Source organism: Argiope bruennichi, chromosome X1 (genome assembly GCF_947563725.1).
Source record: "Argiope bruennichi chromosome X1, qqArgBrue1.1, whole genome shotgun sequence".
NCBI lineage: Eukaryota > Metazoa > Arthropoda > Arachnida > Araneae > Araneidae > Argiope > Argiope bruennichi.
This window is the reverse complement of record NC_079162.1, coordinates 108,512,170-108,531,903: the sequence shown is the minus strand read 5'-3', so window position 1 is coordinate 108,531,903 and position 19,734 is coordinate 108,512,170. Positions and strand designations below refer to the sequence as shown.

The following is a 19,734-nucleotide window of genomic DNA, read 5'->3' as shown; positions in this document are numbered from 1 at the left end:
CTGATCTAACAGTTACTAAACAAAAGTACTTGAGTGCAAAGGGATGTTGTTGTTTGGACGGTGGTGAACTTTGCAAATTCCCATATGCCCATAAATCACTGGTTTCCGTTCTGAATTTCCTTACATCGTGCCACGGAAATTCGCGTCGGACATGAAACTATCGGATGTGAAGCGATGGATGTCAGCTACATATGTATGTGGAGTTTTATTGCTTTAAAAAAAATACCTTTCTTTCTCCAATTGCTTTGCGATTTTGAAGTCAAGGCCACAGGGATTCTCTGTAAACTTCAGTGTACCTTAACAAATATTTTAAAGTATTCATAAACATCCTGTGCTGCATTAAGTGAAGAAACAATTGCGTTCTTATTTTTTCGACTTCAATTTTCAAAGTCTGAAAATTATTTCTAAATTATAATTACTTTGGTATTATAATTTCGACTTCAATTTTCAAAGTCTGAAAATTATTTCTAAATTATAATTACTTTGGTATTATAATGAGAGATTTATTTATCACTGATTTTTTTAAGTTGCCGGAAGTTTATTGTGAATATTTTATTTCTTTAAAATAGATTTAATCCACATCAATTACCCAATGAATTTAATCCATCTTTTGATAAGCGTAACTTTGCATTTGATGGCAAATTTGCTTGTCATTGGCTTACTCTTTATGTGATGTCAAGTTATTTTCTTCAATATACGGAAATAATTATAAACTGAATCAATTAATCTGATTAACGCTCATTAGTTAGAGATTAAAAATTCTTAACTAATGGGCGCTTTTAACACATATTACTTAAGACGAAATTGATTTCATTTATCTCAGTGGCTTATTTAAATGGAACAGAGGGAAAATTTCTAGTAAAAAGAATATCAGTAATTACTTTTATTAAATTTTTCTAGTTAATTAAATTGAGTAAAAAACATTTTTCATTTAAAAAATGTAAATCTCTAATTAATGATTTTGAATATAATAATTTCTGATTAAAGAATATCATAGAGCCATTTTTATAAGAATATACCCATTTTTCATAAATCTATTTATTATTATATTTTTCTTAAATCAGACAGGAAAAAAAAATATTTATAAAACATTAGACAACATTTGCGGCTTTTTAATGTTAATAAAGTTGTGGTATACTTTTGAAAATTCCCAATTACTCACAAAATGCTATAAAATCGCTTGATTATTCAGAATTATTGCCCAAGTACGTTGTTTGGGAATTAATCACATAGACTTTGTAAAAATTTTCTGAATAATTGGGAAATTAACACGATAAGAATTTTACTGTCATATGAGTGCTTTTTTTGATTTTCAACAATTTTTTAACATCAAGTTGAAAATTATATCTTAAATTTGATTTTTAACAATTATGATTTTTAACCAGTTTTTTAAATCAAGTTGAAAGTTGTATCTTAAATTTAAATTCCGATTGATTAAATATTTTTTCAATACATGAAGAAAAATTGAGCCTATTAATATAAAAAAATATTTTAACAAAATAAATTTTGGTAATATATTTTTTTAAATACGTTAGTCATTTGTTTTATGTGTGGTTAAATCATAAATCAACAGAAAATTATGATAAATTCTTAAAAAATATACTTTTTTCAGACATGTTTCTGAAAAAATGCTCTTTTAATCCATCAATTTAGGTACGTATTATCTGTAGAATGTGTGAGAAAATGTTTTTGCTTCTTTCAGGGGATGATATACGACTCCTTTATGGCAAAATAAATTAAACTTCTTGTTTCACCTGGTTGTAATCGCAAATGCCTCTATGACCTCAGTGGTTGTTAATCAAACGTAAAATGCTGAGTGGAGTTAAATTATCGCAACTCCTTAGAGGTTTTATTTATTTATTCATTTATTATGTACTTGTTTGTTTTTGATTAAGGTTAAGAATGAAATATTTTAGCCGGTTCAAAGAAGAAAAAAAAATTTCATTGTTTTGCTACAAAAGAAAGTAATAATAGATGTTATCTCATACTACTAGAAATTAACTCTTGTTGTACGCTATGTCCTTCACCTCGAGATCGTGTTTTCGAAATTTAGTTTATGTAATTAAATGGCTGGTAAAATGTTATTAAAATTAATTTCTCATTTTTAGTTGTAGCGGAGTTTTTCTTATGTTGAATTTTGAACTGTTTAATCTGAGCATCTACTTACGTTTCTGTCATTAGTGTCATTTACCCTATTATTTCTAAATCAAATATTCAGAGTGATTTTTTTTTATGATCGGGGAATTTGTTTCTTTGTTTTGTTGGAGACCCCATTTTGATGGAGGAATTTGAATTTGTGTGTTCGGATTTATGCTATCCTTAAACCCTGAATTTTAAATTAAAGGAAAGATTGCAAAGATTTCTAAATGTGTCACTGAAGTATTAACTAAATGTCGCAAAGCTATTTTTAAGATATGATTTCTTTTAAATTTACCGCCGCATATATGTCAAATCTGTCTTAAACGGATAGTTACATGCCAATTCGATACATCTTTTCTTGTTGAATAATAATTTTGGCAGAAAATCTATTTGATCCTTTAATGCGGTCATCTGATTTCATTCAGGTTATAGCTAAAGACTTGGCTTAAATAGGTGCGTTGATTCGTTAAAATCATTGCAAAATGCATATTTTTATCATTTGTCATTATATTGTATGATTCATCATGAATAACACAGCATCATTTTTAGGCAAGACTTTTTTTTTTTTAAATGTACTGACTGACATCTGCCTCAGATACATGAGTTTCATGATCCGTGATTTCAAAATTTATATTTCTCTTTTCAACTTTTTTTTAACCCCTCAGCTGTATCGCACGAGTAGATTTCATGCGTCGAATTATCATAATTTTAGACTTATTATCTAAAATTAAGTCATTCATAGACGTTATAATTCGATACAAAAATGTTGACTATTCTATAAACATCTCAAGTGTTACGTGGACACTTAGTTGAATCTTAAAAACGGCACATTTCCAAAATAGAAAGTCTTATCTAATTAGACAAACACACACACACACACACAAAATTACACATGTAAAAGGTAAAAATAGATATTTACTTTTCGATTATATTCTAATACTTGGAAATTATTTTAAATGCAGTAATTCATCTGGCATATCTTTCGTTATTCTAAGACGGGGGGGGGGGGGTGGACTATTCATTGCGATAGTTAAATCCAAGAATTTTTAAATTATCGGTCCCAACATCAAATAGTATCACGGAATATAATTCCGGCTTTGCGAAAATTATGACAAATCGTGTTTTAAACATACTCTTTAATTTTATATATTAAAATAATTTTAAAATATCTCAAACGAGTTTTCTAAATGGTCTTTTAAAATTATATTTTATTAATACTATATTTATTCCATTTATTATCATTTTTAAATCTATACTTGAGTCTCTGGAAAAAATATCCAGTGGGAAATGAGGTTACGAATATTAATTAAGTTTTAGCAAACTTAATTTAGATCAAATTTAATATTTTCCTACTGCCGAAATGATAGGAAACGAACTGTTTGTCAAGACATATGATCCAAACACTTGACGGATCTTATCGTGCTACAGCCTTGACTTTTTTGCCATCCTAGATATCCAGACAGTGCCTTTATTGCTGCTTATTTTTTTGATCAAGTGGAAATCCCTCTCTGCAGCGGAAACTTGTTTATTTATTTGGGTCTAAAACCTAATTATTGAACCTCAGCTGCGTGGGTTGTTGCAATGGCCTTGAGGGTCTGGAAGCGCGACCTTGCCCCAAGGCCGCATAGTTACGTTAGCAGAGGTAGGTAATGTGTGGCGGCACTTTGTGACTTGTGTAATGCCGCTCTAGACGCTGCCCTCAACCATTCTTCAACTTCCTTTTTCTTTTCTTTGTGTTGCACCACTCTGTTTCCTGTAATACAGAGCTGTGGAATGTAGATTTAGATCATCCCAGGAATTCTAGTTTACACAAGAATGAACAACAATGCATCTTGAAGTGAAAAAAAAAAGCGTATATAATAACAACATAATAATTTTAAATAGGCCATATAATTGTATAATTATTAATGTTTGAGTGATGGGATCAAGTGGGATGGAAACTGTAATAAATAATTAAGTTTGAATAGTTTGCAAATGCTGTTTGCTAAATTTTAATTTATTTTCATCACGTAGTAATTGACAAAATATAAAATAAAATCTCACTAGCAAATTCTAGTACGGCAGTGGCGTGGCATTGATGATGTGACACACTGGCCATAACACTCTAATCTATTTTTATCATTTGGCTAAAGACAAAAATAGACTTGTACCATAATAATATTATTATGTGTTACAACATTATTTTAGTGGAATATTGCCCTATCTGTGATACGATCTTAGTAAATTTCATCGAATATTCTGTTTTTTAATGCAGATGTTTGACCTAAGCTGAAATTTGACGCTATGAAATGAAGTAAACGCATTACTTTATTTTGTCGTTGTAGCATCGCTTTATACTGGCGCCCCAACATCAGTAGAAATTTTGGTCCGTTATTAATACCATTTTCTGAGAAAAAATTCTCTTTATAAGGCATAAACCGCTGAAGTATAAGACGATTGTCATATAAAATTAACACTAAAGGATGTGAATAAATTGAAAGCAAAATTTTTGACTATTTTACATGAAAGCTCTAACGCCATTTAAAAAAAATTGCAGGTGTTTATTTATAAATGTTATAATATTTCTTAATTTAATTTAAATCCTAATTAATTTCCTAATTTAATCCTGCATTTGCCCATATTACTTAATTGTAGTATTTTCTCTTATTTCCTGATTCGAATACCACCTTTTTATTTAATTATTTCTAACACGCGCTCAAAAAAACTGCTGACATTTTTGTTTTTCACATCACGAGTAAAGGGATAAAAATTCCTAACATCTTCGCATTCCTTTCAAAGAAACCTAAGATTGATTTTCCTAAGGTGACACTTGTCAAAGAAACCCCTAAAAGAATCTCTTAGTAAAATCACTCAGCGAAAAATTATTCTAACTTTTTTCTTGTATTCTGGTGAAAACGAAAGCGTTCCAACTTCGTCGCAATATACAAACCTTATCCTCCCGTCGAAAAATAAATTGAAATTTATTCCAAAGAATAATAATTTCGGCCATGTATTTGCCAAAATTATAGTATGTATATATATAATGATATCTCTTAATTTAATTTAAATTCTTATTAATTTTATTTTAATTTAGCCCTTGTTCACTTTATTCTAAATATGTTCTCTTATTTCCTGATTCAATTCCCGCTATTTTATTTAACTAATTCTAACACGTGCATAGTAAAACTCCTGATTCCGTAGTTCTCACACCAGGAACAAAGAGATAAAAATCCCTAGCATTCACTCATATTTTTCAAAGATGCCTAAGATTCCCTGCCTTAATCATCACGTTGCAACGAAATTCCTATCAGAATCAAATAGTAAAATCACTGAAGGGGAAAATTTCTGCTACTTTGTTCTTATATCTCGATGTAAACAGACGTTAATTTGATCATTGTTCGTTCGTACAAATGTTATCTCATTGCATGTTATCTCATTAATATAAATGATTATTCTCATTTGTATATTTTTCTATTTTGACCTTAAGAATGATGTCAAATGTCTTCGAAGGGATATGCATACATACTGTTAAAAAAATTGTGATATATATATTTACTGAAATTATGCGTTATTTTATTGTATACAACATCTGTAAGAGCAATTTTGGAAACGAATGGCATAAAATGAAAATGAGCTTCTTTATTAATAGCGCGTCATACTCTCATTTCGTTTTATCGAGAGCAACACACATTGTCATCTATGAAAGCATGTACTGCATTTCTGACATCTCTCGTTTGACATCCGTGAGTCATCGCTCCTTATTAGTAAACAAATACATTCAAAGGTAATCGGAAACATCATGTCCGGAAACCGGACGTATAAACACACACAAGAGGGGAAAGCTCTCTCTGTCAACCCTTTTCTTTTATTCTTCCATCTTTTGTGTTGCAATGTCGATCAGATTTGAAAGAGGAAAGAATGGCCGTCGGTTGCATCAGTCCGCGCCCTTTTATTTCAGTTTTTGCAATAACAGCTGGCAGTTTTTCCTATTAAAGTCTAAATACGGCACGGAATACTCAATGAATCAAAATATATCAATACATATTGTGTATTAATGATTGCTCTATATTTTGCCGGAAAGCACATTAACATTATCAACAAATATGAAAAGTTCGCATGTATGGAATAAATTATTTTTGTAATGGATCGTTTTTTTTTTTTTTTTTTTTTTTTTTTTTTTTAACATTTGTGTTATTCGTTTTCCACTGTTCTAACTATTTCTAGTGATTTTCCAGTGTTCTAATCATTTTTTATGACAAACAGTGTAGGTTAGTATTAGATCATTTGAATCGTCAATGAATCAAAATATAAATACAGATTGTTTACTAATGATTACTTTATATACCACTGGAAAGCATATTAATATAAACAACAAATATGAAAATTTCGCAGGTATGGAATAGATTATTTTTGTAATGGCAATAATTGATTTTTTTTTTTTTTTTTTTGTATCTGTGCTATTTATTTTGCACTGTTTTAACTACTTACAATGATTTTCAGGTATTCTAACCATTTCTTATGACAAACAGTGTCGGCGTCTAAATTAGTATTAGATAATTTGAAACGCGAACTTAAACCACAATACTGCGTCATTTCAAACCCAGTTTTTGACACCCACACTAGAAAAGACTGTTTTTTTATTTCGTGGCTTCTCTATGGCAGCCATGTGATATAACTTAATGTGTGCATTTGGTTTAAAATTTTCTGAATCAAATTTTAGGATCTGTAGAATGAATATGTTATTTTACAAAGTATGTTCTTAATGAGATGTATCAAATAAATTATAAATATCTGGAATGTTTTCTTCAGGGTATTAACCATTACACGTGTAAAATACATACAGACATCTGGAAATCTCTTTCCCCCTATTGTTTGTATTCCCACAGTCTCCCCAAGCTAGGTAAACAAACGAAATATATTTGGAAGATTGGCAACAATTCTCAGTGAAGAATGGTGTATATTGAAACGTGATTTATTTTCTATAATCTGTAGACGAACAACAATTTTTCACGTGTTTTGTTGAATTATTTGTTCAGAAGTCTTTATTATTTAGAATTATAATATTTAAAATGTTTCAAAAATATTTGTTTTTCAAAAGGTTTTGGAAATAGACGATTCCACAAACACGAGAAATTCTATTAAAAAAAATCGTTTTCAGATATTTTTAGTTCTGCTGCGCTTTGAAACAAACTGAAGTAGACTAAAGTTTTCAATCGATTAATTTCAGATTATTCGCTATCCGCTATTGATCGATTCAAGCGAAAAATTTTATTTTCTTGTATAACAAATAATATTATCTTCTTTGCACTTCATGTAATACTATTGTATTTATAACGTTCAATACCATAGGCTTATAATATTATACAATAATATTATCGTCTACAGTTAAATTTTGAAAAAAAAAGTGTTGCTTATATGATACATATATTTTTAAAACGAAATTTTAAAAATATAGAATATTAAAAGAAAAAAATATAGTGGATGTCTTTTATATGGATGTGGATGTCTGTTGATATGGATGTGGGTATTTGATAATATGGATGTCTTTTTATGTATGATTTCAATGTTATGTATGGTTTCAATGTTGGGTGATCGTGCTGCTCTGCCGCAGTGCTACCTGCACTCGCCTCTTTTCAAAGCGTTTATCTCTAGCTAAACTCCCGTTGTGCTATAAAGAATGCTGAATTTTTAATATAAAAGAATTTACTTTTGTACTTAAAGAATCGATAATAATAATGACTTCCTTTTTCAGCATTTTCTCCTGTTTCATCCTTAGAAAGATCTGGAAAAATCGAGCGCACAACGAGAAAGGTTCTTGTTTTATGTAAGTAAATTTCATTTTCAAGTTTGATATTTAAATTTTCTAATTTACCTCCTCCTTTTCCTCATACAAACGTTGAAAAGCATAGATAAAAGATACAGATGACGCAAAATAATAGAAATGTTTTCCTTCTAAATTCTTAGATAATGACGAATTATCAGTATTCAGAAAATAGAAGAAATTGATAACACTCTATCATAGATTACATCACAATGAGATATTTTAAGGGTTATGTTGTTTTTATTTAATAAAATAGATGGATAATTGATTAAATAAAAAACTCGCACTCATGAATAAAAGTGATGAAATTTTCTTTATATTATAAATTCTAGGTAGGCAGTTTAAATAATATTAAAGGCGCGCACGCACACGCAATGAATTAGAGTATAATTATCAAACAAGTAGAATGTTCAAGAATAAACAATATTGCTAAAACTTTATTTTTTTAAAATACTAATATCCTTTAAACATTAACTCAGATATGATTGTCACAAATTGACTAACGAGTGGTGTGGTAGAAAATAACATGCACATTAGCAGAGTGTTTAAGGAATTAAAAAAATATATATTATTTGTAGTACAATTTAGATGTAAATATGAAGTAACTTTAAAAGTTTTGTTTTGCTACAGTGGGATCTTGTCTATTCATAATGCTCGCGAACATTCAAAATAAATCATTAAAATCGGTTTGAAACAAATAGTGATTCACTAACAGAAAAAAATTTAATGCAAAATACAAAATAATAATAATTTGGAAACAAAGAATTAGCAATAATTTCTGATGAATCATTATAAATATAAAATTATAAAAATTGTAGTCTTCAAGTCATATAATGAGGCAAAAAATATGTTAATAAAATATAAATTACATAGTTTGAATATCATATTTTTATTTATGCTTAACTTTATTGGTACACTGATAAATCAGTCATTAAGTATTAAAAAAAAAATTTAAAAAAAAAAAAAAAAACCACCTTGTCTTAGTTGCTAGACTTCAAAACAGAAATTGGGATTTTGCATCCGATAATGACGCAGACCGAAAGGGCGGGGATATTTTTTAACTCCACCCAGCGTTACAGACGGTGATGGACGATTATATATACTGATAAATAACAAATTAACTGAGCAGGTGAAAAGTAAAATTATTTTGAAAGCCTTTTTTTATGCTTATAAATTTTTGTAACCTGGACATAGTTTATTTCGCATCCTATGTGAAGATTGGAATATAAAACAGAATTGTAAATGACCGCAAGTAATCGATATGCTGTCATCTCCAATGTATTCTTTTACTTCGTTTCGGTGCACCTGAAGAGTATATCAATAGCATTTTATGAAAAACTATGCGAGTTGTATTATTTTCTGGTTTCAAATTTGATATGACTTTAGATTCTTCAAAAAAAAAAAAAAAAAAAAAAAACTCATTTTTTTTTATTGTTTTGAAACTGCTTAGTTTGAACTCTTCTAATACGTATACTGACATACTACATCTACGTTTAATATCATATTTATATCGATTATTAATATTTTCATCTCAGAGCAATTGTTAAATTCCCATTTCAAAAACAAAGGAAAGGATTACCAACTGCATTTATAATTCATTAAATTAGTGTTTCTTTTATGATGAGCAAATAGTAGACTATAGAGGAGAAAGAGGAGGATACCAAAAAAAAATCTTTCAGATATACAAAGAATAGCAATTTAGCTTCGAAAGAAAAGAAAACATTCTATTCGATTAATTGTTAGATTATAAACGAAACTAAATGTTGTGTTGCCACCCAATCCTTCTCGTTCTAAGGGTGAGTGACCCGCAATGTAAACCACGGCCTTCGTCTTTACTTCAAGGGTTAAAAGAGATAAGTTCCTTGTGTGACCTTTAGGTCGGCCCGTAATGATCATTCCCTTTCAGTTCCGCTGGATCATGTTTAACCACTTGTTATTGGGTGATCGTGCTGCTCTGCCGCAGTGCTACCTGCACTCGCCTCTTTTCAAAGCGTTTATCTCTAGCTAAACTCCCGTTGTGCTATAAAGAACTCTGCTATAACTTCCAATCACAAAGTCATGCCTTTTTAATAGAAAATCCCGCGGATTTATTATAATTACACGCGTACTTTCGTTGTTTTCTTTCCCGTAAATATCAGATTTTATGCTATATCATTTCCTTATTTCTCTCATAAAATAGCGCGTACTCTTTGGAAGACCCTACTTCACAAATTTTACAAAGACCTGTTTTTTTTATATGCGAATCACGCCAAAACACTTAAATAGGTAAGTTTTTTAACCCCAGCAAATGAAAGAAGAAATGCCGAATCTTATCTCTAAATTTCAATAAACAATCAAGTTCTTGAGAATCAGGGGGAAGTAACAAATAGTTTTTAGTAAACTGAACTAAGCAAACCATGAAAAAGGAAACATTTTTTCTTTCAGAACTAGAATGAATCAGTAGAGTTTCAGCTGCCTCATAATAGTGTGAAAGGCATCAATTGATATGTATTCACAGAAAAGTAAATGCGGGAAGCCTGACGAATGATCTGTAACTGTTATATATAAATGTATTTGGGGAAAAAAACATAAGAGTATATTTAAGTACAATAGTTTAAATTAATAAATTTTTACATACGTAGAAAGTTTCACGGACTGGAATGGCTGCAAGTTTCAATTTGGAAACTAGTATCACCTGCCTTTCGCTTCTCCGCTTCAAAGTAGACACAACAACTAGATAGCAGTATGTGTCAGATGGTTCACATCAATTTTTTAAAGATGTGATGCTTTGCTTAGTTTAGCGAATATAGTGAGTTGTTCTATCTGATTCTCATCTCAAATTTAATTATTCCGCTCTGTAAAGTCACATTTCGCTTCCCACATTTCACGTTGTTGTTGTTAAAAGTTGCAGTCTTATAAAAATGCTAAAATACATGGACACTGTATCAGTTAACTGAACGACTTGTCGACGCAATGTCAATCGTTTTTTTACTGTACTTTTTCCCTGAAGACCGACAGTAATAATAATTTTGACTGTGAGACTGAAAATTCATTCCTAGCCTAAAATTATAGATTTACAGAATGTTGTGCGCATGGAAAATTTTAAATGTCGTAATGTAACATGATTTATAATTACTGCTGCATGAATATAATTAAATGTATTTAATTGTATTAAATTAATGAATTTGCTTTTCATGAATATTAGTGCTTCAAAATATTTCCACTGTTTTTTTTTCTTCAAAAATCTGAATTATAATTTTAATCGAATAATTTTTCTTATGTTGCGTTGGTAGTGAAAAATGTTTAAGAATACCGAATATACGAATATGCCATAGAATTATATCAGTTATCCTCACAAAATTGCGAGTGAAGTGAATAATCTTATTTCATATGGACGGACACGAATATTATTTAGATATCTTAACATTCCTTGTAAAGAAATCTTATTCGGGGAGAAAAAAACATTTAACACGTGTTGAAAGACTTTCATCGATGATGATAATTAATTTCGGAACATAAGAAAGAGGAGTAATTGGCTGAAATTTTATTGTTCTGTTAACTATGCATCCATTTCTTCCTCTTTCTTCTTTTATTATTATTATTATTATTTCCGTTTTTAAACTCGGTTGGCGCTGAATGCTTCAGCGAGCTCGTTAGTTGTCTCAGCGCTCTGAAAATAACTTTCCAATAGCCTATGGTTTCAAAGTATAAATCTTTTTGGAGACTACCCACAGTTTTTACTATTGGGAAAGAAACCATTATGGGCTCCCCAGAGAGACCATAAAATTTGACATCTGCAGATGATGCGTATGCACTGTTGAACAGCGAAACCTGTGTTTTGTACCCGAAGACAAATTGCTCCGCATTGAAAAACAGCTTCACTGTCAAAAGAGAAGATCCAAGGGTAAAACTATGACTTGAATAGAATATTTACAAATGAAATGATGAATCTGAAATGCTGGTTGCTTCTGCATCAGAAACCAAGACTTGATGAATAATACATTACAGAATAATTACATTTGGAAATATTTTTAATATTTTGTAAAAATGATGAATCAGAAATGTAGCTTCTTTTAGCACATAGATTCCTGAACTGTGGTATGCATAACTCTGGAGAGGGCAGGCACGCGAAAGTAATTTTAATAATGGCGGAAACACAAAAAATAAGAGATTAAAATAATAAGAATTTTTAGAATTTTTTTCCCCCAAGATCTTATAAAAACCGAAAGGCATGCAATTTTTAAGCGTACTGAGTAGCTAATGGTAAAAAAAGTGCACGCATAACTCAGTGTTGAAGCTATAAAATATTTAATACCTTCCACGAACCCAGATCTTGTGGAAAGAACGTAGGTGCCTTATGCATATTTTAATAATAAATATCGCAATTAGCTTAATGCAGTTGTAGACATGGAATTATTTGCTTTCGTTTTAACCTTATTTTATAAAACTCAAATCCATGATCAAGCTCAAGGATTCCTTTGAAATTTTCTGTTGTTTGATTATTGCCGCAGTGAGTAATAAAGTTTTTATTTAAAGCCAATCTTAAATTATTCCAGTGTTGTTTACGACATAGAACTAATACTGTTAAGGGAAATTTGAGAAAGTGTAAAATCAAAAATAAATCCTAAAAACGTTATTAAGTTAATTTAAGTTGTTTGGCTCTTAAGCTAGTCTAAGCCCTTAACTTAATTAAAACAAATTTCGTTGCTCTAAGGGATGATTAGTAGGGGAGAAGGGGAGTGACAATAGGTGGATGCTAAGAATGGAAAAAACTAATCAAAGGAGACGGGATGACTAATAAAAATTGGGAGGAGTTGCTTTAGCATAATTAATTATGACTTATTAAAAATACAATCTTCTTTTAAAAGCCAGACTCTTTCATTATCAAAATAATCTGTCATCTGAGCATAGTTAGTGCGAAAATGTCTGTGAGGGGAGTAAGATGAAGTGACATTTTTGTTTTGTTTTTTAAAATTATGCTTATATTAAAAAGTTTTTTTATTAATAAATTAACTCATTTGATCGCTGATAAAGCCTTACAAAATTTTATACCATGAAAATTATAAGCAGCTTTTCCTTTCAGTTAACATCGGCAGGATTTCTTATGTATTTATCTGGGAAAGATACAGGCAAATTTTGCTTGATGTAACAATCTCTGTATTTTCTCTAACATTATCTTTCATGTCAATCAAAGGTATCGTTAATTTTTTTCATAATGCTTATTGTTCTTGGATTCATTCAAACATCATTCATTCGACTTCGTTTGTATTATTTATTAAATGTTTTATTTAATCTTCCGAAGCTCTTCGTGCAGTGCATGCCCTCAAGCTCTTTTTAAGCTTGAAATAGTACTTTATCTGTAACGTTTAATTATACTTCAGATATATTGATGTGAAACACTCAATGAAGTGATTGTTCCTTGTCTCTTTGAATATCAAGATTTTTTTTTTTATTTTGCTTTGTAGATATATTGTGAATTTTTCTTTAACGTAATGAAAGATAAGAGTGTGAAATGAGAAAGCTTTCTCGGTTCTGTTTTTTATCTTTTGATGCAATTTTAGCTCATGAAAATACTTAAAAAATGCAATATTTTCTTCAAAATTTTGAATTATTGCTGAAATTTCCTTGCATTTCCAATTATATCTATGAATATATTTTTAAATAATGAAGTAAACAAAAAAGTTCGAATTTTGCAGCAGTGAACTAGTGTTAATCAGATGTTTAATATATGTATGTAAATGAAATTTAACATTTGCTTATATAAATATTCTGTTTAAATTCACTTTTTTATTATTTTGTTTTAGATAAAGCCGAGAAAATTATCAATATGTAATAATAATTTTAATCTATTATTGACTCCTATTGGGCTATAATTCGTATGCGAAGACTTGGCATTCTGTAAAAATTAATTTCTTTTGCAGCATATGAAAATTTAATTATTAATATTCTTTGGTACATTTAAATTTCTTGACACAAAATCCTATGTCAAATCGTCTTTAATATTTATTGTACAAGCAGTTGGGGATTTTCTAAGTTTAATATTCCCTCTTAAAAGTTGCTGTTCTTAAATAAGCAGTTAGAACACAACATTTCTAAAGAATGCTTTGCATTTGATTATTCTTTCAGACTGGACACTACCTTCTTATGCAACGATTATTTTGGAAATCATTTCTAACCATTGATGCAATCTCTAAGTTGAGAAAAATATATGTCAAACGATATAGATAAGTTATACAATGGATTGAAATTATGCAAATGTGACAAAAAGAACTTTGATTAAAGCTGAACAAACAAATGTACGTTTATACTATGCTGAGCTTCAACCAGCTGTTTGTTCTTTAAGCTGAGTTTGCTTTAAGTTGGTTTTTGCTGAGTTTCACTTTTTAATTTAGTTTTAGGAAACGGTAAGTAGTTTTTATTTAAAATCATGAACTTTCTTTGGTATTAGCACTAAAAAAATCTTAGCCACAAATTTCAAAAATAAGTCATTTATCTAGTTTATAAAGTAATTAAAAAGAAATAATGCATTTTTTTTTCATGCTTACCACTGCTTGTGTAATAATTGTGTTATTGCTTGTGTTGAACTTTTTGTATGCACGTATTGGACTTTTGTTCTCCTTTAAATTATTATTTCGCAAAAAAAAAAAAAAAAAAAAAAAAAAAAAAGAAGAAGAAGAAGAAAAGGTATTTTATGCGCATTTATGCGTAGACTTTTCACATAAATTCATGATCGGCTATAAGCTCTTTTAAAGGAGTTTTCAATCATTTTAAAACCATAATACATATTTATGTGCAGGATATTCTAGTAGAGGAAATGAACTGAATGTTCAGGGAGGAAAGTATTTTATCCTATAAAATTAGAGTCAGATGAATAAGCTATTTCATGTCATCATGTCATGAAATATTCAGCAGAAAAAACAATAGCCTGTAATTTTACTCTCTTTTGAAAGTATTGTTTTGCTTTACATAGTACTCTAAGATAAACGATTCTTAATAAAAGAGGTATTTTTTTAAATGATCGAGTTTCAAAGGCCAAAACTATTCCATTGGAAGAATTGATTGATTATTTAATTTTAAATGAACAAATGAAAAAATACGGATCATTACATCAATTTGAATCGACTTTATATTTTATATTTATATATTTAATGTTTACAATTTATTGTGTTGATATGTGTTATAATAATAGATCGCCAACCAATTTCAGAATTTAATTAGTGAAATAATGATTTGATTTAGCTAGCATATCATTTAATCTTTTTTAAAGATATATATATTACTGAAGTTAAGCCAAATCAAATTAGTTACTAATGATAAGTTGTAATATAATATTATGAATCAAAAAGTTTGTAACATAAATAATAATTGCATTTTTTTACAATAACTTCCAGAAGAAAAAGTATCTATATATTCTCCAAAAATTGTTTTATATGAAGTATTTTTTTAATTTCATATTTCTAATAAGAAATAATTTAATTCTGTATTTTTTTCCCCATTTTAAATTCATATATATTTTTTTGAAAATTTCTTTAAATATTAAATACCAAATTCATTATTATATGTGTTTGAAGAAATGCATGTTTAACATCATCACTCCCTCGCCCCGTTATTTCCTTTTAAAATTTATTACGTTCTATTTTTATATATCTCTTGTGTGAAAATAAAATAATTGTTTGAAGCACACTGGCTATTCAACCTTCACAAGCTATTTGATTGACTTGAGTGATAATGAATGTCATTGTTTCAGTAAAAGCAAAGCGCTTTCTGAAACGATTGTTTTGTTGGAAATTCTTTACAATTAAATAAATTGTATGGAAATTAAAACATTGTTTCATGAATCACCAAGAATTTCAAGTTAAAATGTTTACAAGTCATCTTTGTATTAGAAATTCTGTCACTCTAACAAGGACGTCGGCTACTGACAAGGACGCCTAGTCTAATTTCCATTCGTACTAACTTGAAATTATAATTATATCCTTCCGGCATAGTTATTTAAAGCAGAAGCCTTTTACTTGAAGTATTATGAATATTTGTCAGAATTTTAAGTGTTTTTGAACTCGTTTTTATTGTTTTTCCCTAACCCATTAAATTGCCGTTAATTTTTGTCTCGTTTTGCTCTTTGACATGCCGTAGCGTTTTACTTCTGTATAATTTGTGAATAATTTGAAAATTAATAACTTGCTTTTAATTTATGCATTCTTTTTCATAAAAGGTCTGAAGAAAATAATTAGAAAAAATGTTATCGGAATTTAATTGCTATTAATTTTTAACTGAGTTTATTTTCTGACGAATAAACGGGATAAAATTTAGCAAAAGAAGAGTATTTCACACGTTTATTTCAAATAATTCTTTTATATATATATATATATATATATATATATATATATATATATATATATATATATATATATATATATATATATATATATATATATATATATATTTGCAAATTACTATAAGAATGGGTTCGTTTTACGTAATATCAGTTTTATTATTTCCACAATTCTGAAAAATCATTTAAAAGAAAAACATAGTCGTCTTACTTTTTAAATAGCTTCTGACATTTCTTACTTCAGTATTCATTTCAAATCTGGAAAAAATGGCACAAAATAAAAATTTTCTGTCGCTTTTAGAGTTCCTGTCTTGGAACATAGCAATTCTCATGTTTTTAGAGGCACTAAATCGCTTTTAGTTGTTTATAACTTATTTTACGCAAAGGTCTTACAGACAAAGCTACTCACTGAAGCTATGCCTATTGAATATATTTGCTGTTGTTGCTTATGGCGCTTGTCGTAGACAGGCCCGGTGACGAAGTCAGCGATTTTAAGCGTAGTTTTGGCGTCTCTTGTTTCAGTAGCGCCATCTAGAGCCAAGAATGCGTCGCGCGTCGCAGCCCTTTTGATGGGGCTGACTTCATTCACCCATTTCATTCACACATCGTAATTTAGACCTTTATTGGAGAACGATCGCCTCTTATCCAGTACTTCCAGTGGTATTGTTTTGACTTGGAGGACTTGGGTTCGAGCTCACAACCGAAGGCACGCCACTCCAACGCCTTCCTTTATATAATTTTTGCATGCACATTTTTCTGCGTATTGAGCTTTAGATATTATACTTTTTATACCTTCTAGATATTCTCAAAAATTTACTTAATAGTTTATTTATTGTTAGTGTCAAAAAATAAATCTAAGTCAAATTATAAATATTGGTTTAAGCGATCGTATGGATGAATGGTCGAATCGTAACAGGAGCTTTACTTTTAATAATCATGATTGTCTATGTGCGCTTCAATTATAGAATAGCTTCTGCAAACAATTGAGATGTACTGTAAATGATAAGCAATTAGAAAATATTAGATTGAAATCCTTTATTTCCATGCATTATGTCAGTATGAAAATTGGGGGAAAAAAACATGGCGAAGACAGCCTGCAACTTTTATGGTTTTTGATACTATATTTGAATGCTATACTACTAAATGCATTCATATGTAATATTTTCCTTTGTCCCTAAAGGACCAAAATTTTATTATCAATAGTAGTATATATTTTTTAGAAGCTACATTATGATATTACTAGATTTCACAAAGGCATAATTGATGTTTTTTATTCACTTTCCGCCGTATAGTCTAAATACATACGCCTTAGTAAAAAACAAATATCTCCAACATTACATGAAGTATTATAACGATATTTCTAAATTTATTTCTAATAAATTATTGCTGATGTAAGTTTTTTTGTTGCTCACTCGAGTTTTCTGAACCGATTAAACATCTTGACGTCCATTCTGCATCGTTTTATAACAATCAGATGATTCATTTTATCTTCCGAGAATTGCGCTTTACCCGTTATTTATGAATGCATAAAATTTAGATCAGCTAGTCTGGCAAACATCGCAGAAACTTTTTTTAGATGATTTAAGATCTCGCTTAGCAAGATCACTGGCTATTGTTTCTACTTTAGTGATGGCCTTGAATTACTCGAGAACCAGCTTCTTGTTATTTGACTTTATAATAAGAAATGAAATATTTATTTTGAAATCGATATGAGTTCTACTCTTGTTTCTGAAACGACCTGGGTGCGCATCGTATTATTCTGAATGCGGATTTGTTTATTTTGTTCATCTCTTTGAAATCCGGTATTGAGAAAATTGCTCCCATTTTTTGAGTGATCAAATGTTTTATAGGTTATCTTATATCATGCGCATTTCTAAAATTTTCTTGTGCGAAATATTAATTCTGGGCTCAAAATCTTCGCTCAATAATGAAATAAAAAGGAAAAGCTAAAAAAAATTATCACCTTATATATTTTCTAGGTTATAAAACTATAAAGAGCTTTTAAATTAATATATTTAAAAATATTTGAAATACACTTGTAGAACAATATTCGCGTTTCTGTCATTTCATCGTCTGTCAAAATAATTTAACCATATTCACTTTTTATATTCTGTTTATCTGTATATTTATTTTAGTTTTTATGTTCTTTATATAAAAGCTTAAAAATTTTGTTGTTTGGACTGTACATGCAGTTATTTCATAAGCGAGCGGAAGTTCATTAAAAATGGTCGCTTGTCAAACGTTTAAAAAAATGCATAGTAAGGCTCTTGTTATTCAATTTCGATATTATTCGAAATTGCGAGGTTCATCCTAATAGCTCTTGAAGAACTTCAAAAATATATTTTAAAATATATGATATATTTCCAATTGCAAATTTTTAGCAAAAAATATATATTTAATGTATAATTTTTTAGCTGCCTTTAGCTGTTGTCTCAGTATTTACTTGAATATTTATTTTTTAGAATTAGCATTTCGACGATTTTGAAATGTACGTTTACCATTTGTCACAAGTTAAAATTGAAAGTGTGATTTAAATCATTACAAAAATATTGTTTTATTTCTCGTTTTGTTTGTTTGCTCAATGCTAATGCAGTGGCATTTTTTTAGTCGGCAGTAAACAAAGCAAATGATAAGTAATAGTTGTTCAGTCACTTATTATTCTAAAAGCCGGCATGAAATGATTCTGAAGTTGAATCTGCCATTGATGTCTTATTCATGGTTATTTCATGTACTGAGTTGTTGGTATTTGTCGACGATTTGTATTTAAAATAATATTATGAAGGAAGCACTAGAGCGCTAAGGACAATTTTGATAATTTAAAGCTCCTCCCTTTTTGTAATTTCTACATGCAGCTTTCGATTTGAGTTCAGTGGATGCATTTCAGATCTTAATTAAAATAGTGGTTTCCAGAGCCCCTTAATTCAGCCCCTTAATAAATTGAACCTGCGGTGAAACTGTAAGGGGGTGATTTGATGAGTTGGTTGGAAGTTCATCTTCTTAGTGCATGAGGGTTCTAGGGAGGTGTTTTTTCCCCCGTGTACTTCCCCAAGCACAGTGGTATTTTACTCACCTTTCGTGAGAGGTGCACGTGCCACCATTCCCAATCCACCCATCAATAAATTTCGTGACCCAATAAGCAAGATCGTAGGGGTTAGGTCAGAGGGAGGAGAAAATGTGTCTTTTTTTATATCCAAAAAGTAAGAAAAGAAATTTTGTAAGGCAAAACAGGAGAAGCGGAATTCTTTTTTTCAGCCAACTTAGCAGAATTCTTTGCCGTATTTTTTAAAGTAGAATATTGTGTCGTGACAAGAAAGTAACTTCCCTAAATTCTGGAAAATATTTGCTGAATAAACATTCCTCTGCAGTTTTAAAGTATGTTTCTTTTTATATATAAACTATAAAAAAGATTCGTGGTCATTGGCTTCTTGAATATCATTTCTAAATTAATGACATCTTACGTTGCTCTAGATGAAAATATTTCCAT

The 19,734-nt window shown here is 29.5% G+C and overlaps 1 protein-coding gene across 1 annotated transcript in view; it reads left to right on the top strand.

Moving 5' to 3' along the window:
- The window catches only part of LOC129958281 (uncharacterized), a 130,198-nt gene that overhangs the window by 44,116 nt on the left and 66,348 nt on the right, over nt 1–19,734 (top strand). The window contains exon 3 of the mRNA XM_056070619.1: nt 7,871–7,942. The gene's annotated coding sequence lies outside the window, so the exon portion shown is untranslated. The remainder of the gene's footprint in view (nt 1–7,870; nt 7,943–19,734) is intronic.